This window comes from Salvelinus sp. IW2-2015, linkage group LG26 (genome assembly GCF_002910315.2).
Source record: "Salvelinus sp. IW2-2015 linkage group LG26, ASM291031v2, whole genome shotgun sequence".
Lineage (NCBI taxonomy): Eukaryota > Metazoa > Chordata > Actinopteri > Salmoniformes > Salmonidae > Salvelinus > Salvelinus sp. IW2-2015.
In genome coordinates this window covers 45,433,240-45,455,705 of record NC_036866.1, presented here as the reverse complement: position 1 = coordinate 45,455,705, position 22,466 = coordinate 45,433,240, and positions in this window count along the sequence as shown.

The window sequence follows — 22,466 nt, the reverse complement described above, 5'->3', positions numbered from 1 at the left end:
CAGTTTTACCTAATACCACAACTGTCACGCCTGCTCCCGCTCTTCCCCCCTGGCGCTCGAGGGCGCCCAGCTCCCTAGCATTACGCACTCCTGCCACCATCATTACGCACACTTGCCTTCCCCCGTCACGCGCATCAGCGMTTATTGGACTCACCTAGACACAATCACCTCTGTCATTACCTCCCCTTTATCTGTCTGTTCCCCCGGACTGTTCCCCGCTTCAGCATTGATTGTCATATGTCTTTGTATAGCCGTGTGCTGACGCTGTTCTTGTCTTGTTCCATGTCTGTTCTTGATTAAATGTTTGACTMSCCRTACCTGCTTCTCTACTCCAACGTCGGTCCTCATCCAGGCCAAGGTGGCGAGACACGATAGGCCTTTTTGATCTCTACACCAGACTGGATGCTCTTGCCAGTACAGTATACTTGGGGTCCAACATGTACGCTGTGGYATGTATGGGCTTCTGGCAGAAGTCTTCATGCTTTTTGATGTATTACAGAACTGCAGTTTCCTCTGCTTGGAGCAACAGTGAAGTTGGYAGGACAGTACAGATTTCTTCTCCTACATTTGCAAGCAGATTCTGAACATCAGACAGGATGGCATTGTCTCCCTCAATCCATGCAATGGTTACTGCTATAGGTTTCAGGAGTTTCAGGCTGCTTACCACTCTCTCCCAAAATACATCATCCAGCAGGATCCGCTTGATGGGGCTATCCATATCAGCAGACTGTGGTATGGCCATTTCTTGGTAGAGACTCCTTCCCCTCCAGGAGACTGTCAAACATGATGACAACACCACCCCAACGGGTGTTGCTGGGCASCTKCAATGTGGTGCTCTTATTCTTCTCACTTTGCTTGGTGAGGTAGATTGCTGCTATAACTTCATGACCCTTCACATACCATTTCCTTGGCTCTCGTGTAGAGTGTATCCATTGTTTTTAGTGCCATGGTGTTCTTGAGGAGCAGATTCAATGCATGAGCAGCACAGCCAATGGGTGTGATGTGAGGGTAGGACTCCTCCACTTTAGACCAAGCAGCCTTCATGTTCGCAGCATTGTCTGTCACCACTGCAAATACCTTCTGTGGTCCAAGGTCATTGATGACTGCCTTCAGCTCATCTGCAATGTAGAGACYCGTGTGTCTGTTGTCCCTTGTGTCTGTGCTCTTGAAGAATACTGGTTGAGGGGTGGAGATGATGTAGTTAATTATTCTTTGCCCACGAACATTCGACCACCCATCAGAGATGATTGCAATACAGTCTGCTTTCTCTATGATTTGCTTGACCTTCACTTGAAATCTGTTGAACTCTGCATCCAGCAAATGAGTAGATAAAGCATGTCTGGTTGGAGGGGTGTATGCTGGGCGAAGAACATTCAGAAATCTCTTCCACTACACATTGCCTGTGAGCTTCAGAGGATAACCAGTTGCATACACAGCTSGAGCAAGACAWTCATAAGCATTTATCTGACTACGCTCCTCCATTGAGTAAAAACAWCTTCAGAGCARTTGCTATCGATAAGGTGTCTGATTCATTATTTTCACCTCGAATAGAAGTAGAGGGACTGTTGTCAGAGGTTGCTTGTTGTGAGCGCTGAGGGAACTTTATGCACTTGGCCAGATTATTCTGCATCTTTGTTGCATTCTTCACATAGGATTTAGCACAGTACTTACAAATGTACACAGCTTTTCCTTCTACATTAGCTGCAGTGAAATGTCTCCACACATCAGATAGTGCCTTTGGCATTTTCCTGTAAAGATTAGAAAAAAAATTGTAAAAAAAGTACAATTCTATGTACAGATAAATAGTTAAGCAGTTAGATTAAACAACTCCTTTGTAAGATAAATGTTTTTAAATGAAACATGTATGGAAACAGGTGAATTAACACTCCTCAGTTAGCAGGCTCAAGCAAGCTAAAACCCACATGTAGCGAAAACTAACTAGCAGAAATTGATAACAAGTTAGAAATGATTTAAACACACTTTGCTGTAGGCTATATGTACTAGTAAACAAAAAATCATGTATGTCTGTCATATTAAATATATTCACCCCACCCAGTATTGTAATCAAAACGTACCAGAAAGCATGTAGTCCTTGGCTCAGACAGTGTAGTAGTGTGGGCTCAATAGCATCTCATTAGTGTGCAAGATCTTGAGAATCAGCTGTACATGTGATGGAAGAGTGCACTGCACATGTGATGGAAGAATGCAGTGTGCATGCAGAGGGTTGCAATTCCATTGAATTGGGGATAGTTTAACCAAAACATGCCACAAGACTGCCTGATTGCCTTATGTGTATCCCACAAAAAAGGTTCACTGTTATAAGCAAACTTTTTTGATGAATTTAAGCAACATTCCCAAAATTCCCGAGCTTATCTTCGCATGGAAAATTTACGAAACATTTTCGGAAATTTACCGGAAGGTTTCCGACCCTTTGCAAACCTACTCATGAGTATGCTGCATAGGGATGGGCGAATCTGTGGCCAGGAACATCAAAAACCAGGAATCATAATGGATTACAAAGGCACAAAATGAGGGGTGGACAATTTAGACAAGCTGGTGAATGGCTCCAACTGAAAAAKAAGAACCCTACGCAGGCCACTTGTGATATTCTTCAACATCTTGGACATCTCAGTGTACAACGCATTTGTCATCTGGTTGGAGTTGAACCCAGATTGGAACAGAGGGAAGCTCCAGAGGAGACAGCTCTTTCTCGAGGAGCTGGGCAAGGCATTGGTAAGACCTCAAATCCAGAGGAGGCCACATGTCCCAAGGACCCCAGCTTCTGCATCCATCGTGAGGAGGATTCAGGAGGAKGATGCTGGTGCCCCWTYCGCCYGACCTACAGAACCAGAAACTCCAATAACAGAAGTAAGTGTGAGTGATGTTGTTGCATGTGTGTGTCTGAATCTCCTACCCTGGCCTGCTGTAACTATACACTACCGTTCAAATGTTTGGAGTCACAAAGAAATGTTCTTGTTTTTTAAAGAAAAGCAAATTTCATCAAATTGATCAGAAATACAGTGTAGACATTTTTTATGTTGTAAATGACTATTAGATAACCCTTTTKCAAGTATGTTAGCACAGCTGAAAACTGTTGTCTGCTTCACAGAACAGCGCAAACTGGCTCTAACCAGAATAGAAAGAGGAGTCCTCKTGCAYAACTGAGCAAGAGGACAAGTACATTAGTGTCTAGTTTGAGAAACAGACGCCTCACAAGTCCTCAACTGACAGCTTCATTAAATAGTACCAGCAAAACACCAGTCTCAACCTCAACAGTGAAGAGGCGACTCCGGGATGCTGGCCTTCTAGGCAGAGTTCCTCTGTCCAGTGTCTGTTTTCTTTTGCCCATCTTAATCTTTACTTTTTATTGGCCAGTCTGAGATATGGCTTTTTCTTTGCAACTCTGCCTAGAAGGTCAGCATCCCAGAGTCGCCRGAGGTAAACGGCAAATATTAACCATGTATGCTGTCTATATTGCTTGTAATTGATGTAAGTCAACATCTAATTATTAAATATTATTACGTAAATTGTTATGGCTGTATTGTTTTAAAAACCCAATCATGTTGTGGGTCCATCAGACCTGAATAACAAAAACACGAACACCACACAAGGGTTCAAAGGTTCCCATCCTCTTCATATGCTGTGTACCTGTAACGCTGTTTTTTATGATTTTCTTTCTTCATTACATGTGATGCAAGTCTTATGAAATGTGATTTTAGTGGGATAGAACTTCCTTTAAGTGACTTGTATTCTTGTGTATTCATATGCTTTTTAAATACAGGCTCAGAACCTTCAAACGAAGTAATAAAACAATTGTAACTTTTTTTCAATATAGATCGAAACACATTCAAATGCATGCAATAATCATTCTGAAAAAGTACGATACGTAATAAATACAGTGCCTTCAGAAAGTTTTCAAACCCCTTGACTTTTYTCACATTTTGTTGTGTTACAGCCTGTGTTACAGAATTTAAAATGGATTAAATTGAGATTTCTTTGCCACCGTTTACAAATAAAATAAAAACGAAAAGCTGAAATGTTTTGTGTCAATAAGTATTCAAGGTATTCAACATTCTGTCAACATTCTTACAACATTAAGGGAATATCCTGTGCAACCTAACTTAATCATTGTGGTAATGTCATCACATCTGAGCATACCTATCTCTTGTAATGTACCTACACTCTTCCTACAACCTAATACAAATTCTGGGAACCTTTTAAAAAAAAACTCAGAAAGACTGTTCCGTCAACATTCTTGCAACATCAAAGGAACGTTTTGCGCACCCTGATACAAACATTATCTGAATGTCAGCCCAACTGGACAGTTCTAATGTTTTGGGCACCTATATCTCTAAAGAAATCTTTTAGGAAATGTTTAAGAACATGAAACTGTGTTCTGGTAATGTTCTTGTGACATCAGGTGAATGTTTTTTGCAACCTAATAGAAACATTGTAATAATCAGCACAACTTGAAAGTTTTGTGTTTGAGAACATCTTGTCATGTCCCCCCCAATGTTACCACAACCTAAAGAAATGTGCTATGAACTTTTAAAGAACATTAAAAAACATGTTCTGGGAATGTTCTTGTAACATCAGGTGAATGGTTTTTTTAGCAGCCTAAAAGATACTTTGTAGAATCACCCACACGACTGGGCAGTTTTTGTGTTTTGGGAGTATATCTTTTGTGATGTCCCCAAAATGTTCCCAACAGACAATTCCTACAACCTAATGAAACATTCTGGGAACCTTTAAAGAATAGACAATGTGTTATGTGAACGTTCTTGTAACATCAGGTAAATGTTCTTTCCACCCTAAAATAAACATTGTATAATCTTTTGCACAGCTGGACATTTTTTTGTGTTTTGGGAACATATTTTGTGATGCCCCAACAATTTTCTCACCAGACTGTTCCCACAACCTAATGAAGCATTATGGGAACATTTAATGAACAGACAAAATGTGTTCTGGGAAGGTTCTTGCAACATCAGGCAAACGTTTTACACAAGCATTTTATAATCATCAACACGACTGGACAGTTTTTGTGTTCTGAGAACATTTGTTGCAACCTAATAAATGTTCTGGGAACTTTTACAAAACACATTTTGGTTTGCTGGGAAAACGTTACTGGTACTTTGTGTTATTACATTAGAACTTTTGGGGAATGTTCTGTGGTGGTAGTCACAGATGTTGTGCACAGCATTCTAGTGAATGTTTGGAGAACATTTCATTTGTAATATTTAATTTAAAATAATGTTTTGAGGATGTTATCAGGTAAAAAAAATGCTATGATCCCTTATTGATGACAGCTGTTAAATCCACATCAATCAGTGTAGATGACGGGGAGGAGACAAGTTAAAGAAGGATTTTTAAGCCTTGAGACAATTGAGACATGGATTGTGTATGTGTGCCATTCAGAGGGTGAATGGGCAAGACAAAAGATGTAAGTGCCTTTGAACGGGGTATGGTAGTAGGTGCCAGGTGCACCGGTTTATGTCAAGAACTGCAACGCTGCTGAGTTTTTCACGCTCAACATTGTTCTGTGTATATTAAGAATGGTCCATCACCCAAAGGACATTCAGCTAACTTGACACAACTGTAGGAAGTATTGGAGTCAACATGGGCCAGGATCCCTGTGGAACACTTTCGACACCTTGTTGAGTCCATGCCCCAACAAATTGAGGCTGTTCTGAGGGCAAAAGCAGGGGGGTGAAGGGGGGGGAAACTCAATATTAAGAACGTATCCTTCATTTTAGGTACTCTAAGTAAACTCCATACAGTACACAGATCCGATATTGCACCTTTTAATGTTGCTCCCAAGGTGACAGGGTTGTTGGATTTACCGTATTGGTTAAAGAAATCCGCCAGTACTTTGTATCGTTTTTAGCCAGTTTTTCTGAAAGCAGCGTTTATGTGCCAAAGTGCTCCCCAAAAATGACGTACTATGTCACATGCTGTATGTGCAGATATTCGCACCATGTCATTGCTCTCTCTCTCGCTCTACTGTGTGTGCGTCTTGCTAGCTGTCACTCAAATGGTGAGGGGCGGAAGCTCATTGGCTAGAACTCAAATTGTTAAGGGGCTGGCCCACGTGGGGGGGACGACTCCCCCTAAAACCATCTGTTCCCCTGAAAGTCAAAGAGAAACAATAAAAATCAATGACAAGGGATTAAGCCTAACCAATGGGATTAACTAAGTATTGGCTGTATTAGCGTTTGTGAAACCTACTTTCCCCAGGTGCCTGCTGTAACCTGATCGGAGAAGATGGGAGAGTGTATCTTACAGTGGTAGTCCTAAAGAGGTGTTCCTGTTGTGACCAGTCAAATAGAAAATGGACCACGAAGACTACGAGCGCTGCATGAAAACTATACAAACCTATTGTCCAGTATTTGCATGAAAACTATACAAACCTATTGTCCAGTATTTGCATGTATAGTTCTATGCTGTGTTATTGTACAGCTGCTGTATGTGTGTGTCATGTTTGTGCTTTTGTCTCCAAGTAATGTTGGGAGACGTTATTTGTTTTCACAATTTCACAACTATTACAACCCTCTAAAACAAGGATCCTACAGAGGCAGGCTGCATTACTGTATTACTGTGGAACAAAACTTAATGAGGAAAATGGTATGCAGATGTCCTTGGGTGGTGGCCTTATGAAGAGAGATGACACAGCTGCACTGTAAGAGCCCGCTTCATCGTTTCTATACATGCCTTAGCCTGTGTAGCTGCCTTTCGAATTATGTTCTTTAGGAAGGCTTGCTTGTTCGTCCTGTATTCTGCGGCCTTTGGCCAAAACAACCCTAAGAGAACTACAGAATATGGTTTGTTTCAGGCCCTATTGGGCATGTACACAGCTCAGACACCAGACCTAAATCTGGTGGAACTCAAATTAAATGCTAAACGTTGGGACTTCGACAGACCCTCATTTCAAGGTTGGGTTGCCGGTTAATATTTTTGTTGTTTATGAGACTCGGCTGATAGAGATCAGCTGACTACAATCGGCTGGCCGGCTGTCTGGAGGTCCCCAGCTGTCTGAACAAATGTTGCAACATCTTCACCGAAGAAAATAAAAAATAAAGTAACAGAAAATAAAGTAGCACGAGGTAAAATAAAGTCAAGTAAGAGTAAAAGTATCATTATCGGTAGTATCAGTAAAAGTATTAATAAAAGTATCCACAATTATTATTCAGATATCATTACAAGATATACATAAATCAACAGGCACTTCCATGCCTTTTCGTTTGCTGATGCTGTTTTTTACCACTTAAATGCTAATTAGGGCGAGTTAATGAGTGTCGAGAGGAACTAAGAGTGGAGCTGTTTTACATTTGCAATTGAGCTTTGGCAGGTTGTTTGACATGATGCCAGGCTGAAGCTGCGTGGACGTAAGGTAACAATGGCTTATGTTCCACAGCGGTCCAGTCTAGAGAAGGGGTGGGAGACTTAATTACAAATGTAATGACATTCGGTGTTACTGGGTAAGTAGTGGCTGGTTATTCATTAATGAAAATCTGAAGTCTCTCCTGGTTCATAAACTAGTGTAAGGAACCGTAGAATTGTGAGGTCTAAAAGGAATGTATCCTTCAATGCTGTTCTCCTACCCCTCAGCAGAATACTAGGCCAATAGAACCTGAAACCTAAAATGCAGACGGAGGGCCTTGTCTCCCATCCCCCTAGTCCACCCTAACCTTATTGGTGCCTCTGTGACAGGGAAAGGCCAAAGAGGAAGCGTTGTGTGTGGCATCCAGACACTACTGGCCCCGGCCCCCTGTCTCAGCTATCACTTAGGGCTATATCCTTGTGAATGGGGCTGGGGAATCCCATCCGTCTGATCCCCAAGCCAGGATCACTCTCCAATCCTCACTCTAAAGTCCACCAGTCTAGGACACATGTCTACTGCAGGAAAGCATGTATAATTTCTCGCAATTATTTAAAAAAAGATATGTTTATATTTGAGGGTCAAAGGAAAACAGATGGAGAAAAAAAGCAGCCCAGTCAATCATAGTCACCGAATGAATGCCTGCTTTAAAAAAAATGTCAAGTGGTCAGATCAATAGACAATATGACCATTTCCATTAAGTTAAAATGATTCCTTTCATAAATAATATTAAGATATGCTATATATGGAAGGAAAGTAGTGTGGAAACCTACAAAAAACTATTATGCAACAACTAATTCAATCTCTCTTAGACAACTTCCTGGACAAAACATTTCACTGTAATAGTGACGGTGTAAACTTGGCAGTAGAAAACCTAAACAGTATATTTGACCTCAGCTTCCCCATCAAATCTAAACATTTCAAGCAGAAACCTAAGAAAATGAACAACAATGAAAAATGGTTTGATGAAGAATGTAAAAACCTGAGAAAGAAATTGAGAAACTTATCTAACCAAAAACATAGAGACCCAGAAAACCTGAGCCTACGCTTTCACTATAGCTCTGGCATCTTCCTGAAAATGTGGAACCAAGAACTGATCACCCCAACGCACAAAAGTGGAAACAAATTTGACCCAAATAACTACTGTGGGATATGTGTCAACAGCAACCTTGGGAAAATCCTCTGCATTATCATTAACAGCAGATTCGTACATTTCCTCAGTAAAAACAATATACTAATTGTCTTTTTACCAAATTACTGTATGACAGACCAAATATTCACCCTGCACACCCAAATTGTGTACCGTTAGCTAGCTCTGGCTGGGTCGCTGGCTAAAGTTTTGTGTATGATCTTATTCTTCGTATCTCAGACACATTTGCTTGACTAGTTATAGCCATAGAACTTGGTTGGTTTAGCTACCTGCAGATTCATGCAGGGTAGTAACGTCATGAGTTGTGATTATGGTCCATTGTTTAGCTAGCTAGCTACACTCTTCATTTTGCAAAGCATTTTCATTTCAAGTTAACGTGTACTGTAGGCTAGCTAGCTGGCTCACTAACTAACGTTACGTCATGCGTTGGGATTCATTGTTTACCTAGGTAGATATCTAGCTACATTTCTTAAGAAAAGACTCTAACTGATGCATTTTTGAACGCTCAACACCCGTTGAATATATCCGGTGTCAGTAAACGTCGGCAACAAAGCGTATTTCAATTGTTGCCAGCAGCACAGTTACAGTCACCAACACTCTGGATAACATTAAAAAAGCATAACCAGCTCTGCTAGGGTGAGTAGAATGGTCAGAGTGGGGTGTTCCCTCATTATGTGTCTGGAAGTAACGTTAGCTAGCCAATGTTAGCCAGTAAGCTTGGGTGCTTGACTGTAGTTGTGAGGTCAGAGCTTTCGGAACAACCCTACTTATTGAACAGTGTCCAGTGCGCGCTCTGAAAGCGAAACCACAGAGCAATAGGGCTAGTAATGTTCAGTGAGCTATTTTATCTCTCTTAGATGTCTGGAAGTAGCTGGCAAGTTAGTACAGAACGGTTGGATCAACCCTTAAAGAGATGGGTGGGGCTAAGGCTTAAGAGGGTGAATGGGTGTAGACAAAGAAGGGCTCTCCAGTAGTAGTACCAAAACATTGAAAGACGTTTTCTCAAAAGTGAGTTTACAAGTTGATCACCTTTCAAAGCAGAATTACACTCCCATTGTTTCCTCAAATGCAGTGTATGATATACCATTTTGTAGCTCTGAGTCTCTACTTTCATTTAATGTAAAAAACTGAACTTCAAATGTTGCTACATAAGACCGAATCCAGGTGGTGAGTCACATATATCAACAAATTGGCGAAAGGCACTAAAGCAGTCTGCAGCACCCGGCCTCACCCTACTAGAATCTGAAGTCAAATGTCTACTGTTTGCTGATGATCGACTGCTTCTGTCCCTAACCAAGGACGACCTACAGCAGAACCTAGGCCCTGTCAGTAAATCTCAGTAAGACAAAAATAATGGTGTTCCAAAAAAGGTTGTGCTTCTACACCGGCATTGCTTGCTGTTTGGGATTTTAGGCTGGGTTTCTGTACAGCTAGGCTGGGTTTTAGGCTGGGTTTCATCAGCTGATGTAAGAAGGGCTTTATAAATACATTTCATTTGATTTGATTTAGTTTCCAAGACCAAAAATGCCTATTCAATCTAGACACTGTTACCCTAGAGCACACAAAAAAACTATTCATACCTCGACCTAAACATCAACGCCACAGGCAACTTCTACAAAGCTGTTAACGATCTGAGAGAAAATGCAAGAAGGGCCTTCTATGCCAATAAAAGGAATATAAAATTTGACATACCAATTAGGATCTGGCAAAAAATTGCCCTTTATGGTTATGAAGTCTGGAGTCCGCTCAGCAACCAGGAATTCACAAAATGGCACAAGCAGCAAATTGAGACACTGCATGCAGAATTCTGCAAAAATATCATCAGTGTACAACGTAAAACATAAAATAATGCATGCAGAGCAGAATTGGGCCGATACCCGCTAATTATCTGCTCAATGCTACAACCACCTAAAAGGAAGCACTTCCCAAACAAAGCCATCATCTACAGAGAGATGAACCTGGAGAAAAGTCCCCTAAGCAAGCTGGTCCTGGGGCTCTGTTCACAAACATAAACAGACCCCACAAAGCCCCAGGACAGCAACACAATTAGACCCAACCAAATAACAGAACAACAAGAAGATAATTACTTGACACATATGGCCACGCTGCCCATAAAATGATGTGGAGACCGAGCTGTACTTCTCCTGCCAAATGTATGTGTCGTGCCTGCTCCCGCTTCCCCTCCTCTGGCGCTCGACGCACCACGCTGCCCTTCGTTACACACACCTGTCACCATCATTACGCGTATCTACACTCATTGGACTCACCTGGACTCCTTCACGTTGTTGATTGCGCCCTCTATATCTGTCTATTCCTCAGATGTGTTCCCCGTTTCAGTCCCCTGTCCAAACGCTATCCTTGTTTGTGTTATGTGTCCGTTTACCATTAAATGTTCACTCTCTGTACTTGCTTCTCGTCTCCAGCATCGGTCCTCACAGAATGCGGACACCAATATTTGAACATCAGCGTGTTCTTGTTTTTTGTTTTTGGTGGCGACACCGATGGAACCGGGGGTGCCTCAGCTGGCTTGTCGGGCTTCCACGCTTTAGCTGGCTCGAGAGGTTTCCTTGCATCGGTTGGGTCGGCAGGCTCCCATCCCATGTCATGCCTCAGCCGGCTCATCGGGTTCCTATGCCTCAGCTGACTCGTCGGGCTCCCATGCCTCTGCCGGCTCATCGGGCTCCTACGCCTAAGCCGGGCTAGTCCAGCGCACATGTCTCAGCTGGCCCGTCAGGCTGAGAGGGGATGTACTGTCACGCCTGCTCCCGCTTCCCCTCCTCTGGCATTCGAGGGCGCCAGGCTGCCCTTCATTACACACACCTGTCACCATCACCATGGGACCCACTTGGACTCCTTCACATTGTTGATTGCCCCCTCTATATCTATTCCTCAGTTGTGTTCCCCAGTTGTGTTCCCCCTGTCAGCATTATTATTGTAATGTCATGTTGTTCCCCCTATCCAGACGCTATTCTTGTTTTTGTTATGTGTTATGTGTGTGTAATACTGGTGTCCTGTCAGTGTATTACATAGCTACTGGTGTCTGTTCTATTACACTATTTTCAAGTTAAATGATTTGTATACACACATGGTATACATTGTCCAACGAAACGCTTACTTGCAGGTTCCTTCTCGACAATGCAGCAACAATAGGAAACAATAAAAGATCAGAATACGAACATAAAGTAAATGGCTTAGTAGAATAGAATAGAGATTTTAACAAAAGTATAATAAAAGAAGGCAACATTTATAGCCCAATATTTAAACGTGTTTTGGGGAAGGGGGATTGGGGTTAACGTGTTTAAATGGTGCAGTATTTAGCAAGCAGTTGTGATGTGTGTGTGTGTGTGTGTGTGTGTGTGTGTGTGTGTGTGTGTGTGTGTGTGTGTGTGTGTGTGTGTGTGTGTGTGTGTGTGTTGTGTGTGTGTGTGTGTGTGTGTGTGTGTGTGTGGGAGAGTCTCTGCTCTCTCTACTGCAGTCATGTTGATGTGGATCGGGGCATGTTCCATCCTGTTCCCTCCTGAAGTCAACAATCAACTCCTTTGTTTTGCTGATGTTGAGGGAGAGATTGTTGTCCTGGCTAGGGTTGTGGCAGTCACGAAATTTCGTCAGCCGGTCAAATAACTGCCAGTCTCTTGGTAATTGGCCACTAATTAACATGAACACATTTAGCATCTCCTGGCTTCCACACATACAAGCCACTGATGCAGACCTTTGGAACATCTACAATATAGATCCATGTAATATAGCCTACACCTTCACAATAAATCCATTATTTATTTTAGACAGGTCTAAAGAAACATGATATGAAGAAAATGTAGAATGTTTCAGAAGAACAGAATAGCATACTCTGAGTTGTCCTTATGTTAGGTCCTGATCTGGCTATGCCATATGGTTGTGGGCTACACTAGTTCATTTAGCAGACAAGATTTGCTTAGAAATACGTGACATTATTTTATATTATATTATAGAATGAAGAATGCAATTGAACAAAGCTGAATAAAAAAGAAAGGATATTTTCTCCAAATGATTTGAGGGTGTGCGCACATGCGGCGATTCTGTGTTGAGCGGTTAACAAAGAAATAGGTAGTACTATATGCTTCCTTTTGAGTTATTAATGTAACTTTAGTTGTTCTACAAACGTTGGGCTTTTTAAGGCTGCATGATGTGACTCGATGATTGAAAGGCATTAGCTCTGCTTTGTTTTTGTGCAGGCTGTACACACTTCATCAGTCTCTCATTCACAATTTGACAAGCACTTGATAATTCCTCGAATTTCCCAGCTGGATCCACTTTGTGTGGCCAAATACATCCCAAAAAATCCATGCCTTTTGCGACCAGTGGCCGTTGTGCTCTTGGGCTGAATATAATACTTATAATTCCCTTCTCTCTGAGTGCTGCGTGCTCCGAAGCACCTCTCACTCACATGGCTCTCCATCACTTGATCGGGTCTTTCTCGCAGGCTACAACTGAAGACAGACACATCGGAAATGCAACTGTGCGCGTCCTTATCCAATAACTTTTTGTCAGCCAACAAGATGAATAGGCCTGACGAACAGCAAACACACTAGCCTATGTCAATCTGTTATCCCCCATAGTACAAAAAATATATATATTCCAAACACAGTTGTAATGTTGATAAACTATTAGGCTATTTCTTCACATTATAAGCACAGCAATGCGCACACGGCAGTAGGCTATAAGCGGGGGCGGGCGAAAATACATGTCATCTCTGCACTTAAATAGCAAACGGAGGATGCTTTTCCCTGGTTTATTTTCATGCCAGCCAGGTAGGCTATACTCCTGTTGTAAAGAGAAGCAATTTGCTTAACAGGAAAGTTGAGAAATAAATATAGTAGGCCTAGCCTACAGAAAGCTGATGGGATCCTCCTCTTTTTAATAGAGGTCATCACTCTGTTTTCTCACGCAATTGCATAGCCTATAGAAATGTTGCGCAACATGAGCTCATGGGCTCTCATTGATGTCAGAGTGATTAGAGGGACAATAGACTTGCTGAGCACCAGGCAGTTAGCAAGTTTGGTAGGCTACTTATGACCATCAGCAGCATCAGAGCTTGGAGAAGCATAATTACCGTAACTAAACGGTCATGTGGAATTGGACCCTTCATGACCCGCCAGTGTGGCGCTAACATGGTCACGGCAACAGCCCTATTCCTGGCACCACAATTCCAGTTCATTTAGCTCTTGCCGATAGGCTGACTAATTGTTGTTGGTTATCAGGCCTACAATTGTGGCGTCATCGGCAAACTTGATGAGGGAGTTGGTGTTCTGTGAAACGACCTAACTGTTAGTGTTTTTATTGAATAGTCATCTTGCGTATGCTAGTATGAGACCACTTGAGGACTTGTGTAATGTTAATGTAACACCTTCACCCCATTATTGTGTCTGGTCTAGCTACCATGTGTTGCTGCCAACTTTTTTTTTTTTAAAGATCAATTGCAATCAGTAACCAACTGTGTCCATCTACATTCCTCTGCAAGGGCCTGCTAATAATGTCATAATTCATCCCTGACCTCCATTCAAAGTGGACCACCTCACATCCATGATGACTTTAGCTGCTGTGTGTAAAATACTGGAGCAGCCTGAACAGAGCTGTAAATATCACCTAGGGAGGGGTTGGACCGATGTCCCATAAAACAAGGTGTTCCATCCAAATGTCAGCCTATTCCCTATGTAGTGCACTACTTTTAACCACAACCCTATGGGTTAGTGCACTATGTAGGGGATATAGTGGCATTTGGGATGAAGGCATTGTAAGGGGATCCAGGCTGTTATTTTGACTCATAATGACTGATTGGAGGCTGTGCTACTTGGGAGATCCCAGGTGATTTCATGGACACCCTCTGTTCTCAGGAACTTTGGCCCCTAACATCAGTGGAGAGCAGTCAGAGATCCTAAATTCATGGATGTCAGAAAGTAAATAGAGACAAGAGGTCAGGGTTTGGTTCACCCGCCTGTCGTCCGCCTGGGAGAGATAGAACGAGAGAGAGAAAAAGCCAGTAAGAGAAAGAGAGGTCAATGTTCACCCGTCTGTTCTGTTTTCCTCTCCTACTTCTGCCATTTGGTCCTGTCCGGCACATGATGACATTACTGCACACACATGAAGACCAGGGGGGGGGTTGGGTGAGGAGAAAACTCCCAGAGGATGAATAACATGTAGCTAGAATATGTTAGGTAACACTATTATATGACTACGGGGTCAGGGCTGGGGGGGGGGGGACCAGAAAGCCCCACTTAGGGTAAAATCATTTGCTTTTCAACTGTGAGACCAGTGTTACACTAGTATATACACCCTGATGTCTTACTAGGGAAATTGTGTTTCCATAGCTAGGACTGACAGTGAGGACTTGTGAAGAGCAGAATCGACAACCTCGGGCATAATCAAAACAGTTGCGCTGTGAGAAGGTGCTAACCATCGAAGGAGTAAACTCATGTTCACTGTTAGCCATTGTTACGGAAATGCCACCCGGATAGCCCCAGAGCCTCGTATATGGGTCTCAAGTCAGAGATGGTCCACTGAGGCCACGGCCCAGTGATTCCCAGGCGTCAGGCCGTGGATGTGGAAACACAAAGGTACGAGGCTTTATTGGTAAAACACCGGGGTAAATCATCAGTGGAAATGCACTATTAGTTTATCAGTAATGAGTGTTGGGTTTCTTCTTACTTCACATAACCTCATCAGAGTTGAGAGACATCCTCAAAAATATGTGTCATCTTTCTTTCTGGTGCTAATTGTTACCGAATAGTTTTACACTGGTATATTTTGTAAATGTCTTGTCACTCTATGCCACATATAAACTTTAGACAACTTATTTCCAAAGCAATGGGTGGGGTAGTAGGCCTAAGTCTCTCTGTGATTAAAATCTTAATGAATATAGATAATGCCTGCACAGGGCTATAGAGGGTTGGGACCCTTTGTTGAAATACGAACAAACCATCTTCAAACCACATACAATGACTCTGAGTTCAAAGTGATTGGGCAGAGAAAGTCCAGAATGATTTATTACCACCTAAAGGTTTGAAATAAAACAAGGACAATATTGTAGATATATACTATCTCGATAGAATGGGACGCCCTTAAAAATACCCTTGGTCATTTTGTGACCAAGAAATCTAAACATTATGAATGTCAAATCAATTCTATTGTAAAGTATATCACTTCTCAAAAGCCATATTTGCATCACAGATCATTTGGTCAGAACATGCTTATTCGTGAGTCATAAAGTTCTGTGCATCAAGCACTTTAGCAAGCATGATTCATGACTGAATTCTTGATTACAAAAAAAATATATGGAGTAACAGAGTGCTTTTGCAAGGTTAATGTCGTAATTTAGTTGGAAAATGTAATAGTTTAGAAATCGGCTAAAAAGGAAACATGTATGCGTGTGGATGCTTTGCAGATGTAACTGTGGTTGGAAATGAATGAGTGTGGATGAGTGTAAGTCAGTAGTAAGGTCAGATTGAACCATGATTCAAACACTCTGATTCGCTTGAATAGTCTGATTCTGCATTTGTTGGCAAACAAACACTCTTTAAAGACATATATCGGCTGCTCTGGGATCAGAATAATTTAGTTAACGATTGTAATGTCGGTCACCATAATGAAACATTCTATTTAACTTGCATTCCAAGTGCTGTGATAAGCAACATAAACGTCTTCTCATATCTCCTTTGGCTCTCTGTCTCGTCAGATAAGATAACATCTGACACACAGCTATGGTGCAGTCAGTTAAATGAGACATGAAGGGCCAGTCAGTCATTCTAAACAAAACAATATTTGGATTAGTCACTCTTAACAGGACCTCCTGTTTAGACTGTTAGATCTGTTGTGACCCTATTTTGTTGTGGGGTATCCTACGTGCCTAGAAAAGAAGATTGATGACTGCATAATTCTATTCTAATTGACTCATTTCCCATCTGCTCCTTTTCTTGGCTGACAACATAAAACAACATTGCAGAAAGACAGAGAGAGAGAGAGAGAACAGTGGCCGGGCCTTAATGGAGGAGAGAAATGACCCTAGCTGCTGACCGATCCGGCTAGGAGAACATTGACCCTATTCATTACCACGTTTACACGCCAACCCTCCTTATCTAGTCAAATCAAATCCACTTAATTTTAGATCCGAGTGGATAGTGTCCAACTAAACTGTCACTGAGCAGACCTGCGGAGTCCAGTCCCTAAGTATATTTCCAAACCCAAAACGATCGAGGCCACACGGTAGCCCACACTGGTTGCTTCTGTTCTCTCTGCTTCTCGGCGGAGGAAACTTTGCGTTCCTTACGCTCCACTTGGCCTTCTGGTGTCTAAAGTACTTAATGTTGCTGCTCGGTGGCTGGTGTGGCCACAGCGCAGCTCTGGCGGAGGCCCCTATTGTCTCCAGGTTTTCCTCTCTTTAGCACCCTTGGCCTCCTATTGTCTTGCCACCTCTGTGTCAGGTCGGGTCCGGTGCAGGCCTTTGCCACACAGAGGACCCCCTCCTCTCCCTTTTTGCGGATCACTAAACAGGACAATTGCTATATCCATCTTTTCATTGTGGGCCATTGTGGAGACACCCTGGGTAGAGAAAGGGTTTCTTTCTGTGGGAAACCTCTTTCTCCTCTTTCTTCTCCTCCTTTTTTTCTGCAGGGGGAGGTTAGGGAAGAAAAAGAAAATGATGCTAGCCCCCCCCAGGCTATGTGTCTCTCTCTCTTTTGGGTAGCCCTTATACAGTTTTGTATGCCCAGACTTGATATCCATGATATGAAATTACCTCGACTAACCTGTACCCCAGCACATTGACTCGGTACCGGTACCTCCTGTATATAGCCTTACTTACTTTTATTACATTTTTTCTTTAGTTTATTTAGCTAAACTTGAACTGCATTGTTGGTTAAGGGCTTGTAAGTAAGCATTTGTATTTGACCTGTTGTATTTGGCAAATGTGACAAATACGATTTGATTTGATTTGATTTGTATTCCGCAGGACATCAAAGCAGCTGATAGGCTGGGAGCCAGAAAGAGCATGGAGGAACAGAATAGGTGGATTTTAGGAAATTCTACCTCATTAACAGACTAATATAGCAGCTTTCATTAAAGGTTATGTTCTGCTTATGAATTTGTTATGTACACCTTATTAATGTGCTATGAAGACCAACGTAGGTACTCTTAAAAATAAGTGTTACAAAGCATTGTTACGCTGTTACAGATTTGAGCCATTCGTTGTCTGTGACATTTCGTTTATATAGCAGAATTACACAAAATACGCCAACTACGCCAAGTCCTGTTTCAAATGTTTCACTTAGTTGTCTAGGTCTAATAAGGCACCAACGATACAGCACAAGTCTGCATGCTTCCCCTAGTTCTCTGAATTACTCTTTTGTTGTGATGCTCTGCTCTCACACTGCTGTGGGTAAATGAAAGTAAGTCCCTTTCCTTTAAACTCGAGTCATAGGACTTTTGTATACCCGTCATGTGATGATGCAGTATCATATGCAGATCTGAATTTGAGATATCCTGATGTCATTGAGAAGACATCTACTACCATCGTTAGCAGCAGTCAAGTATTCAATGTAGACTACTCACTCAAATGATCCACCCAATAACACAGAGCACTGCCTGCAGCAAAACCCATTGAGAAAAATATTGTACTCTTTCGCAATGAAGTGATCATATCCTCTGATTGTGTGCTCATACAGTACTTACAATGCATTTTCTTCATGTACAACTACACTGAATCCTGCCAATCAAAAATGGCAAGACTAGATCCACCAAAATGCGCCCTTCTCTATAAGCTCCGGCTCTGGCACATTCTTCACGAAAGATCCCAAACTTCCTGTCTGTCTGTCAGCAACCTGTTGTGACAGAGACTCACTGTAGTAAAGCGTTTTTTTCTCAGAGCTCCTTTTCTCATCCAGGTACTTCACACCCACTGTATTATGAGCCTGGCTTAATAAAAGATCATAAAAGTGATATCGTAATCCTGTCTAAATTGAGTAGGAGGTACTAATCATAACCGTGGTTTACATTTAGTTGGAGAGACGGTGGCATGCCCAGAGGGCGGAATTAAACGGGAAACTAAAGGAGTCCACATGCTTCCCGAGCCGAAACAGTTCGGCAGAGTTCGTGTGTATATTATGATGACCCTTTGTGACGTTTTTGTTTGTTTTGGACTTTGGTAACTGTTTTTTTGGAAACACCATTTTTTTAATGGAAGCAAGCCGAAGTTCGGAGCCCGAAGTCTACGCCCCTTCGTCGGTGATTGGTCAACTGTAGGGAAGTCTTTGTTGTCATTCAATGAGAGACGACTCATTTTCATGCAAATGTTTTCAGTGAAAAATACTGCACAAAACATTTAGTTAGGTGTAAAATTGAGCAACTAAAGTCGTCAAAATGAATGACAGACTTCTTGAGTTATCTTCGATTAATTCTTACTATTTTGAGGAAATACTGGCTACCGTGTCTCAAAATGGACAAACAGTACTATTGCCACTTTTTTCTCATTTTTCAAGTGAAGATTTTTTTAAGGGCATATGCGAGCACACTCGTTTGGTTCGGCTAGCTGAGTTCGGCAAGGCACCAGCCGGACTGACGCATGCTGACACCATAAGTGTCTGTCACCGGTGCATCTCACAAAACCTGAGCAGAGGCGTGAATGATCCTACAAGTCACCGCCACAACCCCCACCCCTGCCCCCTACCCTGCCCCTGGTCCCCCTATACTCCCCATGCTGTCCCTCTACCCCCTCAGTCAGAGGTCCTGAAGCACTACTGCAGTCAGCCCTGGATTCAAAAACGAATAGAAATCTTTCAAATACTTTGAGTGTTTGCTTAAGCCTGCCTGGAATACTAGATGTTGCCAGATTTGCACCTTTTTGACCACTTCTACTGGTTCAACAGGCAAGCTCAATCAAGACCAGTTAAAGTATCTGAAATGATTTCAAACACTACTTGAACTCAGATTTGACTGCAGCACATCCGTCCCTGGTGAGAGATGACCCTGTGTAAACAGCTCATAATCTAGGGTCCCCTGCTTGAAAGGACTTGTTTTCCTCAATTATTTGCTTCAGGGGAGGATTCCCAGTGGAGGTGTGCTGCCTGGCTTTTTCAATGGTGAATTTCCTCAATGGGGTTTTACTGCAGGCAGTGCTCTGTGTTTGGGTTATTCGGCGCTTGACTGTCAGATTGCAATACCTCTGAAATCATACTGGACTTCAAATCAAATCAAATGAAATAAAATGTTATTTGTCACATGCGCCGAATACAACAGGTGGAGACCATACCGTGAAATGCTTACTTGCAAGCCCTTAACCAACAATGCAGTTCAAGAATTAGAGTTAATAAAATATTTACTGAATAAACTAAAGTATTTATTAATTTTTTTAAATCAATCAAAAAGTAGCAAGAAATGTACATAACAATAACGAGGCTATATACAGGGGGTACCGGTACCGAGTTAATGTGCGGGGGTACAGGTTAGTCGAGGTAATTTGGAAAGTAAGTATGCATAGATAATAAACAGCGAGTGGAAGCAGTGTAAAAACAAGGGGGGTGGGGGGGAGGGGGCAATGTAAATAGTCCGGGAGGCCATTTGATAAGTTGTTCAGCAGTCTCATGGCTTGGGGGTAGAAACTGTTAAGGAGCCTTTTGGTCCTAGACTTGGCACTCCAATACCGCTTGCCATGCGATAGCAGAGAGAACAGTCTATGACTTGGGTGACTGGAGTCTTTGACAATTTTTTGGGCCTTTCTCTGACACTGCCTAGTATATAGGTCCTGGATGTCAGGAAGCTTGGCCCCAGTGATGTGCTGGGCTGTATGCACTACCCTCTGTAGTGCCTTATGGTCAGATGTTGATCAGCAAACTTATAGATGGTGTTGGAGTCGTGCTTGGCCACACAGTCGTGGGTGAACAGGGAGTACAGGAGGGGACTAAGCACGCACCCTCTGAGGGGCCTCAGTGTTGAGGATCAGCGTGGCAGATGTGTTGTTGCCTACCCTTACCGACTGGGTGCGGCCCATCAGGAAGTCCAGGATCCAGTTGCAGAGGGAGGTGTTTAGTCCCAGGGTCCTTAGCTTAGTCATGAGCTTTGTGGGCACTATGGTGTTGAACGCTGAGCTGTAGTCAATGAACAGCATTCTCACATAGGCGCTCCCTTTGACCAGGTGTGTAGCCTAACCTATCCCATTCATAGACGCTAACTGCTTTAGCGCAAATTGTGTCATAGGTGGATCTGTTGAGGCGTTATGCGATTAGGAGTGGGTCTAGTGTTCCAGCTAGTGCGCTCATGCATGCTTCAGTGTTTCTTGCCTCAAAGCGAGCATAAAAGGCATTTAGCTTGTCTGGTAGGCTCGTGTCATTGGACAGCTCGCGGCTGGGTTTCCCTTTGTAGTCCAAAATAGTTTTCAAGCCCTGCCACATCTGATGAGTGCCAGAGCCGGTGTAGTAGGATTCATTCTTGGTTCTGTATTGACACTTTGCCTGTTTGATGGTTCGTATGAGGGCATAGCGGGATTTCTTATAAGCGTCCGGATTAGAGTCACGCTCCTTGAAAGCGGCAGCTCTAGCCTTTAGCTCGGTGCAGATGTCGCCTGTAATCCATGGCTTCTGGTTGGGAAATGTACGTACGGTCACTGTGGGGACGATGTCGTCGATGCACTTATTGATTTTTTTATTTATTTTTTTATTTTTTTATTTCACCTTTATTTAACCAGGTAGGCTAGTTGAGAACAAGTTCTCATTTGCAACTGCGACCTGGCCAAGAAAGCATGCAGTGTGAACAGACAACACAGAGTTACACATGGAGTAAACAATAAACAGTCAATAACATGGTAGAAAAAAAGAGAATCTATATACAATGTGTGCAAAAGGCATGAGGTAGGCAATAAATCGAATATTACAATTTAGCAGATTAACACTGGAGTGATAAATCATCAGATGATCATGTGCAAGAAGAGATCTGGTGTGCAAAAGAGCAGAAAGTAAATAAATAAAAGCAGTATGGGGGGTGAGGTAGGTAAATTGGTGGGTAGTTTACAGATGGACTATGTACAGCTGCAGCGATCGGTTAGCTGCTCGGATAGCAGATTTTTAAAGTTGTTGAGGGAGTAAAAGTCTCCAACTTCAGAGATTTTTGCAATTCGTTCCAGTCGCAGGCAGCAAGAACTGGAAGGAAAGGCGTCCAAATGAGGTTTTAGCTTTAGGGATGATCAGTGAGTACACCTGCTGGAGCGCGTGCTGCGGGTGGGTGTAGCCATCGTGACCAGTGAACTGAGATAAGGCGGCACTTTACCTAGCATAGCCTTGTAGATGACCTGGAGCCAGTGGGTCTGACGACGAACATGTAGCGAGGGCCAGCCGACTAGGGCATACAGGTCGCAGTGGTGGGTCGTATAAGGTACTTTAGTAACAACGAATGGCACTGTGATAAACTGCATCCAGTTTGCTGAGTAGAGTGTTGGAAGCTATTTTGTAGATGACATCGCCGAAGTCGAGGATCGGTAGGATAGTCAGTTTTACTAGGGTAGTTTGGCGGCGTGAGTGAAGGAGGCTTTGTTGCGGAATAGAAAGCCAATTCTTGATTTGATTTTGGATTGGAGATGTTTGATATGAGTCTGGAAGGAGAGTTTGCAGTCTAGCCAGACACCTAGGTACTTATAGATGTCCACATATTCTAGGTCGGAACCGTCCAGGGTGGTGATGCTAGTCGGGCGTGCGGGTGCAGGCAGCGAACGGTTGAAAAGCATGCATTTGGTTTACTAGCGTTTAAGAGCAGTTGGAGGCCACGGAAGGAGTGTTGTATGGCATTGAAGCTCGTTTGGAGGTTAGATAGCACAGTGTCCAAGGAAGGGCCGGAAGTATATAGAATGGTGTCGTCTGCGTAGAGGTGGATCAGGGAATCGCCCGCAGCAAGAGCAACATCATTGATGTATACAGAGAAAACGAAGTC